The following is a 15,964-nucleotide window of genomic DNA, read 5'->3' on the forward strand; positions in this document are numbered from 1 at the left end:
AACAGTTAAAAAAATAGCTTTAAAACACTTACAGAAATATAAACAGTTCAAAACTTTTATATAAACTAAAATTGATCACTCCATTAGATCCGTCTTGGAAAAACGAATCCAACGGTATATTGCACGCCCAAAACGGAGTTACGAAACTCCCAGAAAATCAATTTTAATATGGACAGTCGGGCTGTAACGCATTACAGGAACGCGTTACAAGCCCTGTAACGCATTCCGGTGATGCGTTACAACCCTTTTAACCAATTAAAAGGTGTAACGCATTCCGTGAATGTGCCACAGGGTGTAACGCATTCCCGGAATGCGCGACACCCCTCTTTTTTTTTCTTTCCTGCAGCAGCCGCCGTCTTTTCCCTCGCACGGATTTCCGTGCCGCCGTACCTTTGCTGTCATCCCTGTCCTGTGTCTTTTTCCGTGCAGTAGTAGACAGACAATACAAACACAGCAGATGTCCAAATAGATATATATATATATACAACTGAATATACATATATATATATACTATATTTAATTACGAATTTAATTAAAACAACTTCAAAAATTCATAATAAAAAATCTATACATCCTAAAATTATGAAAAAAATACCCAGACGATCTACAACACTTGTAGAACCCAGATCAACATTCAAAATTATTCTGAGAAATGATTTCTCATCAGACAAAATTAATCCATGATATAACTTGTAAAAATCATAATTAATTCATACAAGCACATAAAATTCTGAAATTTTTACCACAGATCTATATGCATACAACCTATGCTCTGATACCATTGTTGGATTTTTAATCGCAGCGAGGCATGGCAAAACACTTTTACACATACTAAATCCAAATAAAAGCATATAAATCATGGTAAAAACATAGGGATCGAATCTAACCTTTAAAATAATTCGGAGACAACGATCAGAGATCCTTAGCAGTTGCTCCTCAAGTGTGAAGCACTCCACCGGTATCCACCAAGAAAACGATGTTAAGGAGGAGGAAGGAGGTGGAGAGAATTGGGTTTTCCAAACTTTTTGGGTTTTGGGGTTCGAATAAAAATAGGATCTATAATAGTATATTTATAGGCAAAATTTTCAGCTGAAATTTTCCCATAAATATTATTATTATTATCCCATTTATTATTCTCATTAATAATTAAAATACCTTTTAATTATTAATCCTTTTTCTAAACACTTTAGAAATAATTCTCTCTCTTGATTTAATTTCCAAAAATTAAATCCTTAATTAATAATATTAAGAACTTTTCTTAATTAATTTATAATCAATTAAATCTCATTTAATCAATTATTAAATTTGCCAATTAATTATTTATTTCACAAATAAATAATTATTAGCCATTATTAATTAATTCCTCCACCATTAAATCATTCTCTTTTTATGGTGTGACCCTGTACGTTCAATATTAAGCCGGTAGTAGAAATAAATAATAATAAAACTATTTTATCATTATTTATATAAATTCTCTAATTTATTAAATATGATTAATTAATTAATTACATTTATTCTACATCGTGAGGGATACTTCTCAGCATATCGCGACTATCCGGATAATATGAATTCACTGCTTAGAATACCAAGAACCTATTCAGTGAATAGTTACCGTACAATAAACTTCTTCTACCCTACAATGTCCCTGTTAAATACAAGGCATGGATCTCGTGTCAAGCCTATCTAATTCAATCACTTGCTTACCATTTACTATGCTTAGTTCTATGCAAATTAGAAACTCCATTCTAATTTCATTCACTCTGGCCAGAGATTCCTAAACTAGCATAAGTAAATCAGCCTTGAACATTCGCCTCCTTCACTGGAAGGGGTAGATCCTTTATTAATCATACACTATCTTCGTGTACAAATTCCTATACCCAGTAGAGCCCTAATAATTGTCCTTGGAGACTAAGAACTAAACCAAAGCATAGTTCAGTGTACACAAGATGACTATGATGACCTCAAGTCTAAGGATACTTGTACAACTATCACTATGTGAACAACTGCTGACACGTGAGTGAATTCCATCAGTTGTTCAGTTGTGTGAGTCATGTTCAGTGAACTTATTCTATAATAAGCACCTACATACTAGCTATAGTGTCACCACACAAATGTCTATGAGAACAGACATCCTTCATAATGAAGCAAGCATAGTAGGTACCGATCTCTACGGATTATTAATTACCAGTTAGTAATCCTACGACCAGGAACTATTTAAGTTTAGAGTTATCATCTTTTAGGTCTCACTATTATGATCTCATCATAATCCATAAAATGCTTTACTCTAAACTATGGTATATCTTATTTAAACACTTAAATAGATAGAGCCCGTAATAAAAACAAAACAAGTCTTTTATTATATCAATGAAATCAAAACAGATTACACAGGAAGTTATTCCTAAATCCTAATACATGATTGGACTTAGGACATATTCCTTTCATACATGGACCTATGCTAGCATGGCAAGTTCTAAACCTCTATATTCACTGTCGCTTCAATAGAGATTAACACACTATCTTATATGTTAGCTACGCACATAAGACGAATAAGCACAACCAAAACTAGGATATCGATCAATCACCACACACCAAGATATCGAAACAATTAACTATTGAAATCCATAAGTAAATCCGCTAGAATCCCATGATAACGATTAGCCCATAATTGAACTCATCGTCACCATGGGTTCCAATGAAAGCATGGTATAAAACAAGGTCTTAATAAACTGAATAATAATTAAAGTACGAATAAATAAGATATAGGTTCAACAAGAACGAAAATGAGCATCCAAAGTTACAACTAATTCAAAGAATCACAAGTTGAAAACAATATCTTCTTTTTCGGAGTTGTTCTGTGCTTCTAGGTCTTCTCCTTGGTATCCCAATCTTCCCGGATGATGAAAACCCTTTTTTTTAAGTATACATACGCCCCTAGTGGACCTGGACCCTTAAAATCGTTAAATTCCACTCAAAAAAACTTTTTCAGCGAAATCAGCGACCAGCCGCGCCTTGGGCGGCCGCTCAGCTCTCCTGGGCGGGCGCTCAGCACTCTGGGCGGCCGCTCAGCTCTCCTGGGCGGGCGCTCATCTCCTGTCTGGAAAAATTTCTGATGAATCTTGTTTTGGCTACAACTTGAGTTCTACTCGTCAGAATTAGGCGATTCAACTGCCCACGCGAAGCTATTGAGATTCTCTACAACTTGACAATTCTGATCACTTTTCATCATATTTCCTTTAAAAGCTCTTTTTTTCATTTAACTGATACCTAAAATGCAATAACACAAAAACACATCAAAATACCAACAACTTGAGTCCAAAACACCAATTTAAGCTTGTAATAAAGCATTCCAAGTGGATATAAAATCCACTTATCACACCCCCAAACTTGAATCAATGTTTTCCTCAAGCATAAACAGACTCAAAACTACAAAACAAACTTAAAGCATGAATGCAACTACGTGAATGCAACTAAATGATAATGCAATCGATCCCCTCAGAATAACCATAACCAAATGAATAAACCAATGCCTCTAAGAATGCAATGACTTTAAACAGAGCTCGAATAATCCCACAAACCAACTCACAAACCAGAAACGTATGCTTAACAGATATACCATCGATACTAGATCAATAACCATAACTTATCTATCATCGAAACAATCAAAAGTTTATAAACAGAATAGACAATAAACGCATTATAACTCACAACACCTCCTTTCTACTAGAGTTATACAAGGATTCACACTATTATTGAACACATAGCAAATATGCTTATTTGACCGTGCAATGAATGAGGTCCCAAAAGACTTATGCAATAATACCCATATAGCGAGCGTTAGGTTAGCGGATCCCAGACTATAAAAGCCTTAGGTCACTAGGCACAAAGTCCCTTAGAACTTAATAACTCGAGTATTAAAGAGCTCACTCTTGATCAATTATGCATAAACACATACTTTTTTTCTTTCTTTTTTTTTCTTTTTTTTTGCTTTTTTCAACAATTTCTGAATGAGTGTGTTTCGCTCCATCTCATTCAACCCTAGACTACTCATAAAAATATGAGCCGTCTACTAGCCATTTGACGCCTAGCCTTACAACAACTAGCAATGAAATCCAAGTTTTTCTCCAGATAAAAAAAATCAGTGTTTTTACGTCATTACGAGAATATCACAAATTCTAAATATAACCAAGTGATTAAATCTGAACAACGAACAAGTATGATCATGATCTAGATCTAAAATAACCCTATAAGACTTGTGAAAATATTTGTTTCTGGCATGCAAATCAATTCATTAAGACTTAAACAAACCTCTTTTCGTCATCACCACACTCAAATCAACATCAACTTATCAAATATCATAGTTCATCTTAAGGGATCATGCTAAATATGCATGCAAATGCAACTATATGAAATCACATAAAAACAAACAAATATATCCTAAATGAACAAATCATGCAAAAATATGAATGAACTACAACTAAACATGCAATATGAATCTATATGAATCTATATGGACACACACACTACTAATCCTTACATTATCACCCCCAAACTTAAAATTTTCAATGTCCTCATTGAAGGTAATAATAAGGATTTCAGGCATACCTAATTAGCGGGAGAGTCACCCTCGTCGGGTGGAGGATCAGGTGGCCAATCAACCTCACCACCAGTGTCTCGGACAACAGTACCGAAAGTGTGTGTCAAATCTTCAGCAAAATATCGGTGGATGACATGCATGGCCTCCATACGCCTAGTCAATCTTCTATACTGGGAATCACCAACACCAGTCCTATCAACTGCCTGTGGCACATGAAAAGAACCCTCTAAAGGCATGAGAGGATCCGTTCGGCCATCCTCTACATCATCAAAAATATATCTCAACCCCTTGTCAGGGGGTGCACCTAAGAATACATAACTCAAGTGATCTAGTAGAGGGTTGAGCTCAAGTGTGGGAGCTTCTTGAATAAATAGTTCAAAACGCTCCTGAGAAATTTTCAGCTCTGCTAACCCAAGAGAATCGAATGGCAAATCCAACTTCCTCTTCCATGGAGGTGCATTCAAAACCTGCAGTTGCTCTGCTCCTTCCTTGTCATCAATAACTGATTTCCCCATTAAGGATCTCTCTAAGGTCTCTGACTTTGGAAATTGCTCAAGCTCTGAATTTACTACAGAGTCGACCCGCTATACTTTAAAGCACTCCTCTTTAGCTGTAGGTAACTTTATTTCCTTGAACACATTAAAAGTGACCTTTTGATCGTGAACCTTCATCGTAAGCTCTCCTTTTTACACATCGATCATAGTTCGGCCTGTAGCCAAGAATGGTCTTCCCAAGATAATGGGAATCTTCTTATCTTCCTCGAAATCAAAAATTGCAAAGTTAGCAGGGAAGAAGAGTTTATCCACCTTGACCAAAACATCATCCACTATACCTCGTGGATAAGCGATGGAACGATCAGCTAGTTGCAATGACATGTATGTTGGTTTCGGATCAGGCAGACCAAGCTTCTTGAAGATAGATAAGGGCATTAGATTGATGCTAGCTCCTAAATCACATAAACACTTGTCGAACAACAAGTTTCCGATGGTGCAAGGAATAGTGAAGCTTCCAGTATCTTTAAGCTTCAGAGGCAACTTCTGTTGCAGCACAGCACTGCATTCCTCCGTTAGAGCAACGGTCTCTAAGTCATCGAGCTTCACTTTCTGAGAGAGAATACCTTTCATAAACCTCATATAGCTAGGCATATATTCAAGAGCTTCAGTGAAAGGTATGTTGATATGAAGTTTCTTGAACACCTCCAAAAACTTCTCAAACTGCATATCCAGCTTTTTCTTCTACAGCCTCTTTGGAAAAGGAGGTGGAGGATAGATCTGTTTCACCCCTGTATTACCCTCAGGAGGAGTGTGTTCCACAGTAGTCTTCCTTGGTTCCACCTCTGCTTTCTTCTGCACTTCTTCTTCAGCAACAACTGCATTTTCTGAAACTTGAGACTTTTCAGGCTCTTCGTCTTGCTGAATTTGGGCTTGCAACCTTCCAGACCTCAAGGTGATGGTGTTCACCTATTCTTCAACTTCCCTCTTCCCTGCATTGGCTTCTGTAGCACTAGAAAACGTTCCTGGTGGTCGATTCAATAAGGCATAAGCAATTTTCCCTATTTGGTTCTCCAGAGTCTTGATAGAAACAGCCTGGCTTTGGCATATTAGCCGCAACTCCTCCAATTCAGATTTTTCATTCGAAGATAGACACGCATCATGAGTTTGTTATTGAAAACCAGGAGGGTTAAATAACTTATTTCCAAACTGCTGGAATGGTTGTTGCATCGCATTCTGATTGTTGTTCCAGCTGAAGTTAGGATGATTCCAGTTGTCAGGCTGATAAGTGGCAGGAACTGGCTGCTACGATCTCTGAAAATTGCTCACAAACTGAGCTGAGTCAATAGATATAGCACATTGCTCCATCACATGTGAACCTGCACATAGCTCACAAACACTAATTATCTGCTTAACACCATAGTTAGCCAGAGAATCGATCTTCATAGACAACGCCTTTAGTTGAGCAGTGATAGCCGTAGCTGTATCCACTTCAAGAACTCCTGCTACCTTTCCCTGTGGACATCTCTGGGTTGGATACTGATATTCATTAGCAGCCATCAGTTCAATTAGATCATAAGCTTCCTTATAGCTCTTTGCCCATAATGTTCCACCTGTTGCTGCATCGAGCATGGGTCTGGACTGTGCTCCCAACCCATTGGAAAATCAATTGATGATCATCCAATCAGGCATTCCATGATGAGGACACTTCCTAAGCATCTCCTTGTAGTGCTCCCAAGCTTTATATAAAGATTCTCCTGATTGTTGCGCAAATTGAGTAAGAGCATTCCTGATTGCAGCTGTCTTCGCCATAGGGAAGAATTTAGTAAGAAACTTCTGAGCAAGATCTTCCCAAGTAGTAATCGAGCCAGCTGGTAGAGAGTGTAACCAGCTCTTAGCCTTGTCCCTCAGAGAGAATGAGAACTGTCTCAGCTTCACAACATCTTTAGAAACACCGTTGAACTTGAAGGTATCACAGATCTCAATGAAATCCCTAATGTGCATATTTGGATCTTCAGTTGGAGAACCCCCAAACTGGATTGAATTCTGCACCCATTGAATTATGCCAGGCTTGATCTCAAAGCTATTAGCTGTGATAGATGGCCGAATAATGCTAGATTAAATGTCATTGATCTTAGGTTGAGAAAAATCCATTTTGGCTCTCGATTGTGCTGCTGGATCTCCCATTGTAATGAGTACCTGAAACACAAACAAATAAACCGTGAAAGTAAAATAATCCGAGTCAGTGAACTTTAACGACCACCGATGACAAGCACATAAACTAAAAATTAACACCGAGTCCCCGGCAGCGGCGCTAAAAACTTGTTAGGGCGAAAACACGCGCTAATATTCACGCAAGTATAAGCGTTTGCAAGTAGTATAAGATATAAATTAGATTTGTTCCCACAGAGACTAATTTAGGTTAAGTTTAATTTATGTACCTATGCAACAATGTATGATTATCGCTCAATCCTAAGACAAACAACAAATTGGGTTTTTATTAAACTAAGAGATTAAACTAAATAACATTAACTAAGAGAATTGAGGTTGAATTACTATATATGACAAACATGGGATTCTAACTTCATTAAATACTTCATTCAATAGCCTTATTGTTCTTAACCTTAGTATGTGATGGTGATGACACTAATCAGATAACACGAAACTGATAAACGCCAACTTTCTTTGCACGAGTACCATTCTAACAGACATCCACAAAAGAGATAGAAGCTGAATAGGCACCAATTATATTGAGACCCTATATGTCTATAGAATTTGACAACATAACGGTTTAAGCATAAGTTATCCGTAATGATTACATAGGGCAAGTAAAACGGTTAGAGTTACCTACGAATCATGCATACACATACATGAACCTATGCTAGCATGGCAAGTTCTAAACCTCTATATTCACTGTCGCTTCAATAGAGATTAACACGATATCTTATATGTTAGCTACGCACATAAGATGAATAAGCACAACCAAAACTAGGATATCAATCAATCACCACACACCAAGATATCGAAACAAATTAACTATTGAAATCCACAAGTAAATCCGCTAGAATCCCATGATAACGATTAGCCCATAATTGAACTCATCGTCACCATGGGTTCCAATGAAAGCATGGTATAAAACAAGGTCTTAATAAACTGAATAATAATTAAAGTACGAATAATCGAGATATAGGTTCAACAAGAACGAAAACGAGCATCCAAAGTTACAACTAATTCAAAGAATCACAAGTTGAAAACAAGATCTTCTTTTTCGAAGTTGTTCTGTGCTTCTAGGTCTTCTCCTTGGTATCCTAATCTTTCGGGATGATGAAAACCTTTTTTTAAGTATATATACGCCCCTAGTGGACCTGGACCCTTAAAATCGTCAAATTCCACTCAAAAAAAGCTTTTTCAGCGAAATCAGTGACCGGCTGCGCCTTGGGCGGCCGCTCAGCTCTCCTGGGTGGGCGCTCAGCTCTCTGGGCGGCCGCTCAGCTCTCCTGGGCGGGCGTTCAGCTCCTGTCTGGAAAAATTTCTGATGAATCTTTTTTTTGCCATAACTTGAGTTCTACTCGTCAGAATTAGGCAATTCAACTACCCACGCGAAGCTATTGAGATTCTCTACAACTTGAAAATGGCATTGGCTTCCAATTCTGATCACTATTCATCATATTTCCCTTAAAAGCTCTTTTCTTCATTTAACTGATACCTGAAATGCAATAACACAAAAACACATCAAAATACCAACAACTTGAGTCCAAAACACCAATTTAAGCTTGTAATAAAGCATTCCAAGTGGATATAAAATCCACTTATCACAACACTATAGAAGGGGATTGAATATACTGTTTATATAATCAAATCGATTTAGAACACAAGTATGTAACAGTAATCAAGTTTATTCAATATAATAAGCTCTGTTACAAAGTAGATTAAACTACTCTCTCAGTGATGAACAATATCACTAAGAGGTGCTAGGTTACAATGTATAATGTTCTCGTGAATGATAACACATATAGTGTAAACCCTAAGCTGTGTTTATATAGTACACAGTTACAAGATATCTTCTAATTGATATGGAAAATAATTATATCTCCTAAAATATATCAATCAGATATTATCTTCTATAAGTCTTCTAGCTGTCCAACTCTTCATGTATATCTTCTATTATTTTAGTCATGATCATCTCATGTAAATCAGCTGTATTCCGTATCTGAGTACCCGCACTTAAGTCCTGATATAAATCCTGACGGCTTTAAGTTCTGATATAAGTTCTGACTTCAGTAAGTTCTGATTTCCAGTAAGTCCTGATATTAAGTTCTGAAACTAAACACAACAGATTAGACATGACATCACAAATATATCTAACAAAGTAATTATGATACTATGTTAAGCTTAAACGATTATCTAAATTAGGATATTTCAACCCTGTAGGTCCTAGTCCGAAGACCCGAGGATTGACATCGGACTACGAATGGCCTAGTGGTTAGTCGTCAAGCTCAGCAAGGTTCCAATCGAAGGACCTGAGTGTTGGAATCGTATCCAGGATAGGGTAATGGTTTGACGATAAAGCCGAATATTGAAGTCGGACCAAAGTCAACCAGTAACAGTGGTTAAAGCTTACAAAGGCAAGTATTCTTAAATTTTCTCGTAATATACTACAATTACTTTATTCCTATTCTAAGTTCAGAATAGTTAACTTTTTTATATTTCGCTGCAATTACTCTTAATTATGCAAATCTCTTTCATTATTGTTCCTATATTATCGATTGATCTCTTGAGCAAATACTTATTGCTCCGGGTTATTTACGAACCCTGAAGCGGGATGTTTTGAAATCAAAATAATTTGACATCAAAATACTTTACGGGCCAGATGGTTACTATAAGGGCCAGTGATAAGCTAGACCCTAAGGGCCAGAGATGGCTGGACCCTTGATTATTAGGCCATAGTTCCTGGGTAGCCTATATGTTGGTGGGTCTAAACAGTTGGGGATAGATCCGTAGTATACCCTGACTGATCAGCAGGTTATAGTGCATATGTTGGTTCTAGTGTCCAGTCTAATTTATTATTGATCGCCATTAATGGCACTCCTTCTCAAAAGGTTCCATAGTTACAAAACCGGACAAAGACCTGATTCAAGAAATGAATCAGTGAATTGCTCATTGCTTTTGATCTATGATTGAGGGCTAATAAAAGCCAATGTTTTCTTCGCTCAACTACTTCAAATAAATATAAATGGTTATAAATTATTTAACAAAATTTCCTAAAAAGTTCCTTTGTTATTGATACTTGGAAATCAGTTATGTACTTGCTGGGCATTTTTGGCTCACTCTTGCTTTGTAAATTCTTATTTCTTTCAGAAATAAATGAGGATAAAAGCTAATGGCATTTAATAGACAGCAGAAGTTAGAAAGATCTCCGCTGCAAGAGGATGAAGATGTTAGAAAAATAAGACAAGGGAGTTAGTACAAAGGTATTTAAACTTATATTTCAGTTGTTTTAAATTTTAGAAGGTTAGATTCTTGTTTCATACCATAACCTGTAAACGATCTGGTATTAAGGGGTCATTGTATATTATTTTATATTATGTAAAGATTGTTTGGTGACACCAAATCTTGACCCCGGATTTGGGCTGTTACAGGTTGGTATCAGAGCAACAGGTTATTGGTCCCTGAAATAAAAATAGGTTAAAGTAAGATATGAGTGATAGGTCATATAAGATATAAAAGAGCTAGGCATACTCATTTTAAGTTTGAATTGATTGTGAGTTAGGATTAGCAGATCCGATATGGAATTAGTAAGATACGATATTGTTAAGAGAAGTGTAGGCGAATATAGCAACGCTATAGATATATTGAGTTCCTAGATCTTATAGTTGTGAAGGGTTGATAGCTCGATTGAGATTGGGTAAATTACCCTACTTTTAATGTGGTTTTAAAGAAAATGCGATTGATTCTTGTGAGAACTTCGTAAAAGGAAAACTGGGTGAGTTTTAGTATGATTTAACTTAGAATTAGGTAGTAGGTCAAGCTCCACGCTGGAGGCAACGAGTTGATTGAAGCTGACAAAGAGCCAAAGTTGCAAGTTTCAAAGGTACCACCATTGCGAGAAGGTTCTTATCACTTATCAGGCACCGCGCAAGGAATGATATCTACCTTTCTAGGAATAGGTGTTAGTGTATACTGAAAATATTTATTTGAAGTATGTACATTTATTTCTGGCCAGTTTATTTGAGAATAATTTGAATGTTTACATGTTGTCTAATATTATATATTGTGAACAATCTAGTATCAAATGGGATACATAATATTAGATTGTTAAATACGGTTATATAATATAATAAGGTTCACAGCACAGGTGGTGTTGGACAATCCACTAGTATGGCTGTAGTATTATTTAGATTAGTTTATATTGACTAATAAATAATACTAGTATACTTTGTGTATATTGAACATGATCAAATTTAGAATTGTTCCCTTAATACTGATTAAGAAGGAGAACTAAGATTCTATGTTATTATTAATGCTTAGGTTCTTAATCCGGAAATAGTAATTGACACGTGTATATTATTTACATGCTTTGATTTATATATGAAATAATTCTTTTGAATTATATCATTATATTTTGGGTGATGGAATTATATACATGGTGGATATTATTTATTGAAGGAATCCATGTCCTGATAATATTCGGGTTAATGATGTCCCCTTGAAAGCTCAAAAAGATTTAATTATGTGAAACCCTGCAGGTGGAATTTATTCTGGCATAATTAAATAAAGGTTGAGTGGATGATCAAGGATAAAAGATATTAATTAAATAAATTATCATTAATTTATTTAATTAATGGACATATGATATTTTAAACATGGGGAATTTAATAAGCAAATAATATTGGAACCGAATTAATTAAAATACGGTATTAGGAAAGGTAGTGCAAATATTAATTCTTTAGTGGATTGAATTAATATTTAATTACATTGGGCTAGGCTCAAGATGTAATTAGAAGGCCCAACCTAATTATCCATGGTCCCTATTGTAGCCTATATATATTCTTATTCTCTTCTTGCTTGGAATTGTGTGAAAACATATTGTAGCCACCAAGGAGCAAGAAGAGAGGATAACTTGAGAAGACGGAGGCCACACTTCGCTCAAGGGAATTTGGGAATACAATAGAAGAGCGTGGAATCAATTATTAACAAGGTGATCCTCTTTTCGTAATCTTTATTGTAAAACGTAGTAACACCCTAAGTCCGTGGTTCCCAACAATAGGTAATACTAGCAAGAAGGTGCGACCTTATCTACAGACAGAATGTCAAATTACATTAGTGGTTGTAAGTATAACATCAAGGACGATGATGAGAATATCAAAGACAGTATCAGAATCGGCATTGGGATAGAGTTACGAATAAAATGGTATACAACAGTAAATAAAGTTTCGTCGACTCATAAATGTGAACAAAATCCAAGGAGAAATAGAAGATATATCAAAGCGGAGAGACCCTTATATGGGTGTTCCTTTAATTAGATATCTCAGTAGCGGATTATAAGAATAGCGAGTAACCTATATAGTAATGATGACCAAATGTCTTATTTTCAAATTTTAAAACGAGTTTTCGAAAAAGATTTTTCTTAATAAACTTTTAGAATATCTTTGCATAACATGAGTTTCATAATATGTTATTTTCTAACAATACAACAAGAATTACAGAAGGGGGTTGAATGTAATTATGGATTCTTTTTGAGATTTTAAATATGTTCTAACTCAATATATATAACAGTGTTTAAGTAATAAACACAAGTTTTAAAACTTTCTGGTGGATTTGAAAGTATCCACCAGATATATATATATATATATATATATATATATTTATATATCATATTGAGAACTCTGTGATGCTTCGAGTAGCACATAGCTGCTTACAAGTGAACAAACAAACTACAGAGAAATTTTTATTAAGTACAGCTTTATCTATCTCTCTGAAAAATGTGCTTGCTTAGTTAGTTATTCTACTTGCTACACTTGGTTTATATATCACCAAGTTACATGACAGTAAGACAAGTTAATAAAATTAAATAAATCTAGTCTAATATCATGCTTCTATATTACTCTGTCCAGCATCTTTGAATATCTTCACATTTGCATGGAAATGGTAATGCTTCTTTATTCTCAAAATCCTGCTTAATAGGCTGCCACATTCCTTTTGCAAACACCCGACGCATGTGACTGTGTTGTCACTATCAATAGCTATTTTGAATATGATAATCCATCAGGACTATGTTGGTCATCCGTCGGGAGTCCTGTTGATTATCTGTTGGGAACTTAGGGGATCATCCGTCGGGAGCCTTTGTAGGTTATTCGTTGGGAGTCTTTCTGCCACTTGACTCTATTTCACTTGTACAGAATTACAAGACATCTTATATTTACAATTAGCCAACCTATTATGTACATCAATCTAGTACTTATCATGACTTACAGAATCCTACAACATCTACTCAACTAAAACATGTTGTTTGCAGAAATATGCTACAATACCTATTGTTACATAAGCTACACTCTCGATGGATGTTCAGTTATCATCCGTCGGGACTGTAAAGTTCATCCATCGGGACTATATTAGAACATCTGTCGAGAGCTACAAAATTCACTAAGTTAAATCTACTAAGGTGTTTTGTTTAACTTATCATCAAGTCACAACATATTCCTAACAATCTCCCCCAATTTATGTCTACTGGAATAGTAGCCATAAATTAAGAAAAACTTGATGATAATAAAACACCCTAAATGTACAAATTGAATTATAGTAGATAAAACTAATGAGTGCTACAACTTTATTGAAAATTGAATAAAGTAAAGTGTACAAAGAGTTCTCACAATCATTATCAAGGTGATCATCTAGTCTGAGCAAATGATTTCTATTTCCTTGATTGTCTGGATTTCTTCCCAAGCTTCCTGTTATTTTCCTCTATTTAATTTTGGAGCTGCCCGTGGAATTCAAGTTCTTCAACATCTGACAGATCCAGCTTTTCTTGCATTTCCAATAGAGTCTCATTGCTAGAGATACTCAATTGGTCATTCAGTCTGAAGAATTGTCATCCATGAATTCCATCATATAATAAGGCCTCAAATGCACTCTATTTCTTGTGAAGGGAATTGATAGAGTTTTTGGGAGTGCATCTTTGGCTTTATTACTCCTTAGATCTTATATCTTCTTTAGGACCAATTTCCTTGCAGTTACATTAAAACCAAAGTTTTTCTTGAAGGATGAGAAGACCTTTATCAGTACAGATTGGCTTTCTTGAATAATCATGTGAAGAGGCCATGTGATATCTTTCCCTCCCTTGTACTTAAACACTAGTCTTTCATGAAGATGTCAGTGAGCATCAATTCCTCTTCCAATTCATCCATGTAGAGATTATTTCTGAAAATTCCTTGATGTCACAGATGTATAGTAGATCTCCCTTGTTGACAGTTGGTTGAGTTTGGCTAAGGTTTTGGTTCTGAGAGTCACAGGCTTGACCTTCTTGGTTGCTCTTATCTTTATTTTCTTTGGCTTGTTGAAGATAGGTAAATTTAGTTAGGGAATTGGCAAACTTTCCCAGTCTATTGGCTCATCCTTGGGAATTATAGGCTCACCATGAAAGTTCTTTATTGGATTCACCTTGAATTCCTCATGTACCACTAAGGGCTTAGATGTTTGAGTTGAAGTTGTAGACTGTTTAGGAATGTAGTCTTCCATTTCCTCATCACTAAAGTCCAATTTTCTTTTGGAATGGAGCTTGTATCTGAACTTTCTTTTCTGTTGAGTCTCATATTGCATTTGCTGATCTTGAGCTTCAGTAATCACAGGTGGTTGCTCAGAAATCTCAGTTGTAGTTTTCAAAGCTTGAAGTTTGGCCAAGATAGTAGCTTGCTTCTTCTTTTGTTTGAGCTTTTTAGCATCTAAAGCAGCCTGCTTCTTTTCTTGCTTAATTCTTTCCTTTTCTTCCTTCTTGGCTTCTACAAACTGAGGGTGTCCAGCCACCACACAGATTTCCTTACCATTCCTGTAGATATTGGAAATTCTTCTTTTCAGCACTGAATCAGTTGGATCTTTGAAGAATGCAATTGACCTTGCCAACAGCTTATTTTTATCTGGCCTTGGTGTCTCAAACATGAGATCCATAGGATTTTTGTTGAGAACTTTGGATAGTTCTTTTTAGGCTTCAAAACCAGATTGGCCTTTGGAGACTTTATGCATGAAGTGTTGGCCCTTTTCCAAGCTTCCTAGACTCATTTCATTCACAGGAATTTGCTTGACTTGTGAGTAGTGATGAAAAGTCTTGTCTGGTTTCTCAATTGGCCCAAATTTCTTTTGAATTTCTTCATCTATTTTCCTTTACTTGTCATCCAATTACTTCTCAACAGCTGTAACATCAAGCATCTTGAGGTTTTCCTCAACTGTCTGTTGATGTCAAGAATTGTTGTATTTGTAAATGTAGCATCCAATCTTTCAGAGACACTCTTCTTGACTTGTTCAATCTCTGTTTTGATTGACATCTTGATTGTGTTGAAGAGCTTGTATTTGATGTAGTTGGAGAGAGTTGAGGTGTGCATGTAGAAGCTTCTTGGTGCTAGCATTAGTGGTGGCTTGAAGAGCAGTGTGTGTCTGTTGGATGATGTGAAAAAAAGTTTTCTTGAAATGTTATTCATCACACTCTTTAGAAAACACCCAAGGTGGAATGTTTGATCTAGATCTAGGGCCTTCTTCTCCCCCTATGTCCATGAACTCTTCTTCATCACCATCTTTATCTCCAAAGAACTCTTCAGGACTCACCAGTTCCATAGTCAACATCATCACCAGCTGTGGGAGGCATGGCTGAGATGGCATCCTTTGCTCTTTG

At 36.0% G+C, this 15,964-nt stretch overlaps 1 non-coding gene across 1 annotated transcript; it reads left to right on the top strand.

Moving 5' to 3' along the window:
* The first annotated feature begins 6,775 nt into the window (after positions 1-6,775).
* LOC141721886 (small nucleolar RNA R71) lies at positions 6,776-6,882 on the top strand. The gene has a single exon (XR_012574928.1). It is a non-coding gene; the product is annotated as a small nucleolar RNA R71 (small nucleolar RNA).
* Positions 6,883-15,964: the final 9,082 nt, after the last annotated feature.

The sequence above is a fragment of the Apium graveolens genome, chromosome 4 (genome assembly GCF_009905375.1).
Source record: "Apium graveolens cultivar Ventura chromosome 4, ASM990537v1, whole genome shotgun sequence".
Classification (NCBI taxonomy): domain Eukaryota; kingdom Viridiplantae; phylum Streptophyta; class Magnoliopsida; order Apiales; family Apiaceae; genus Apium; species Apium graveolens.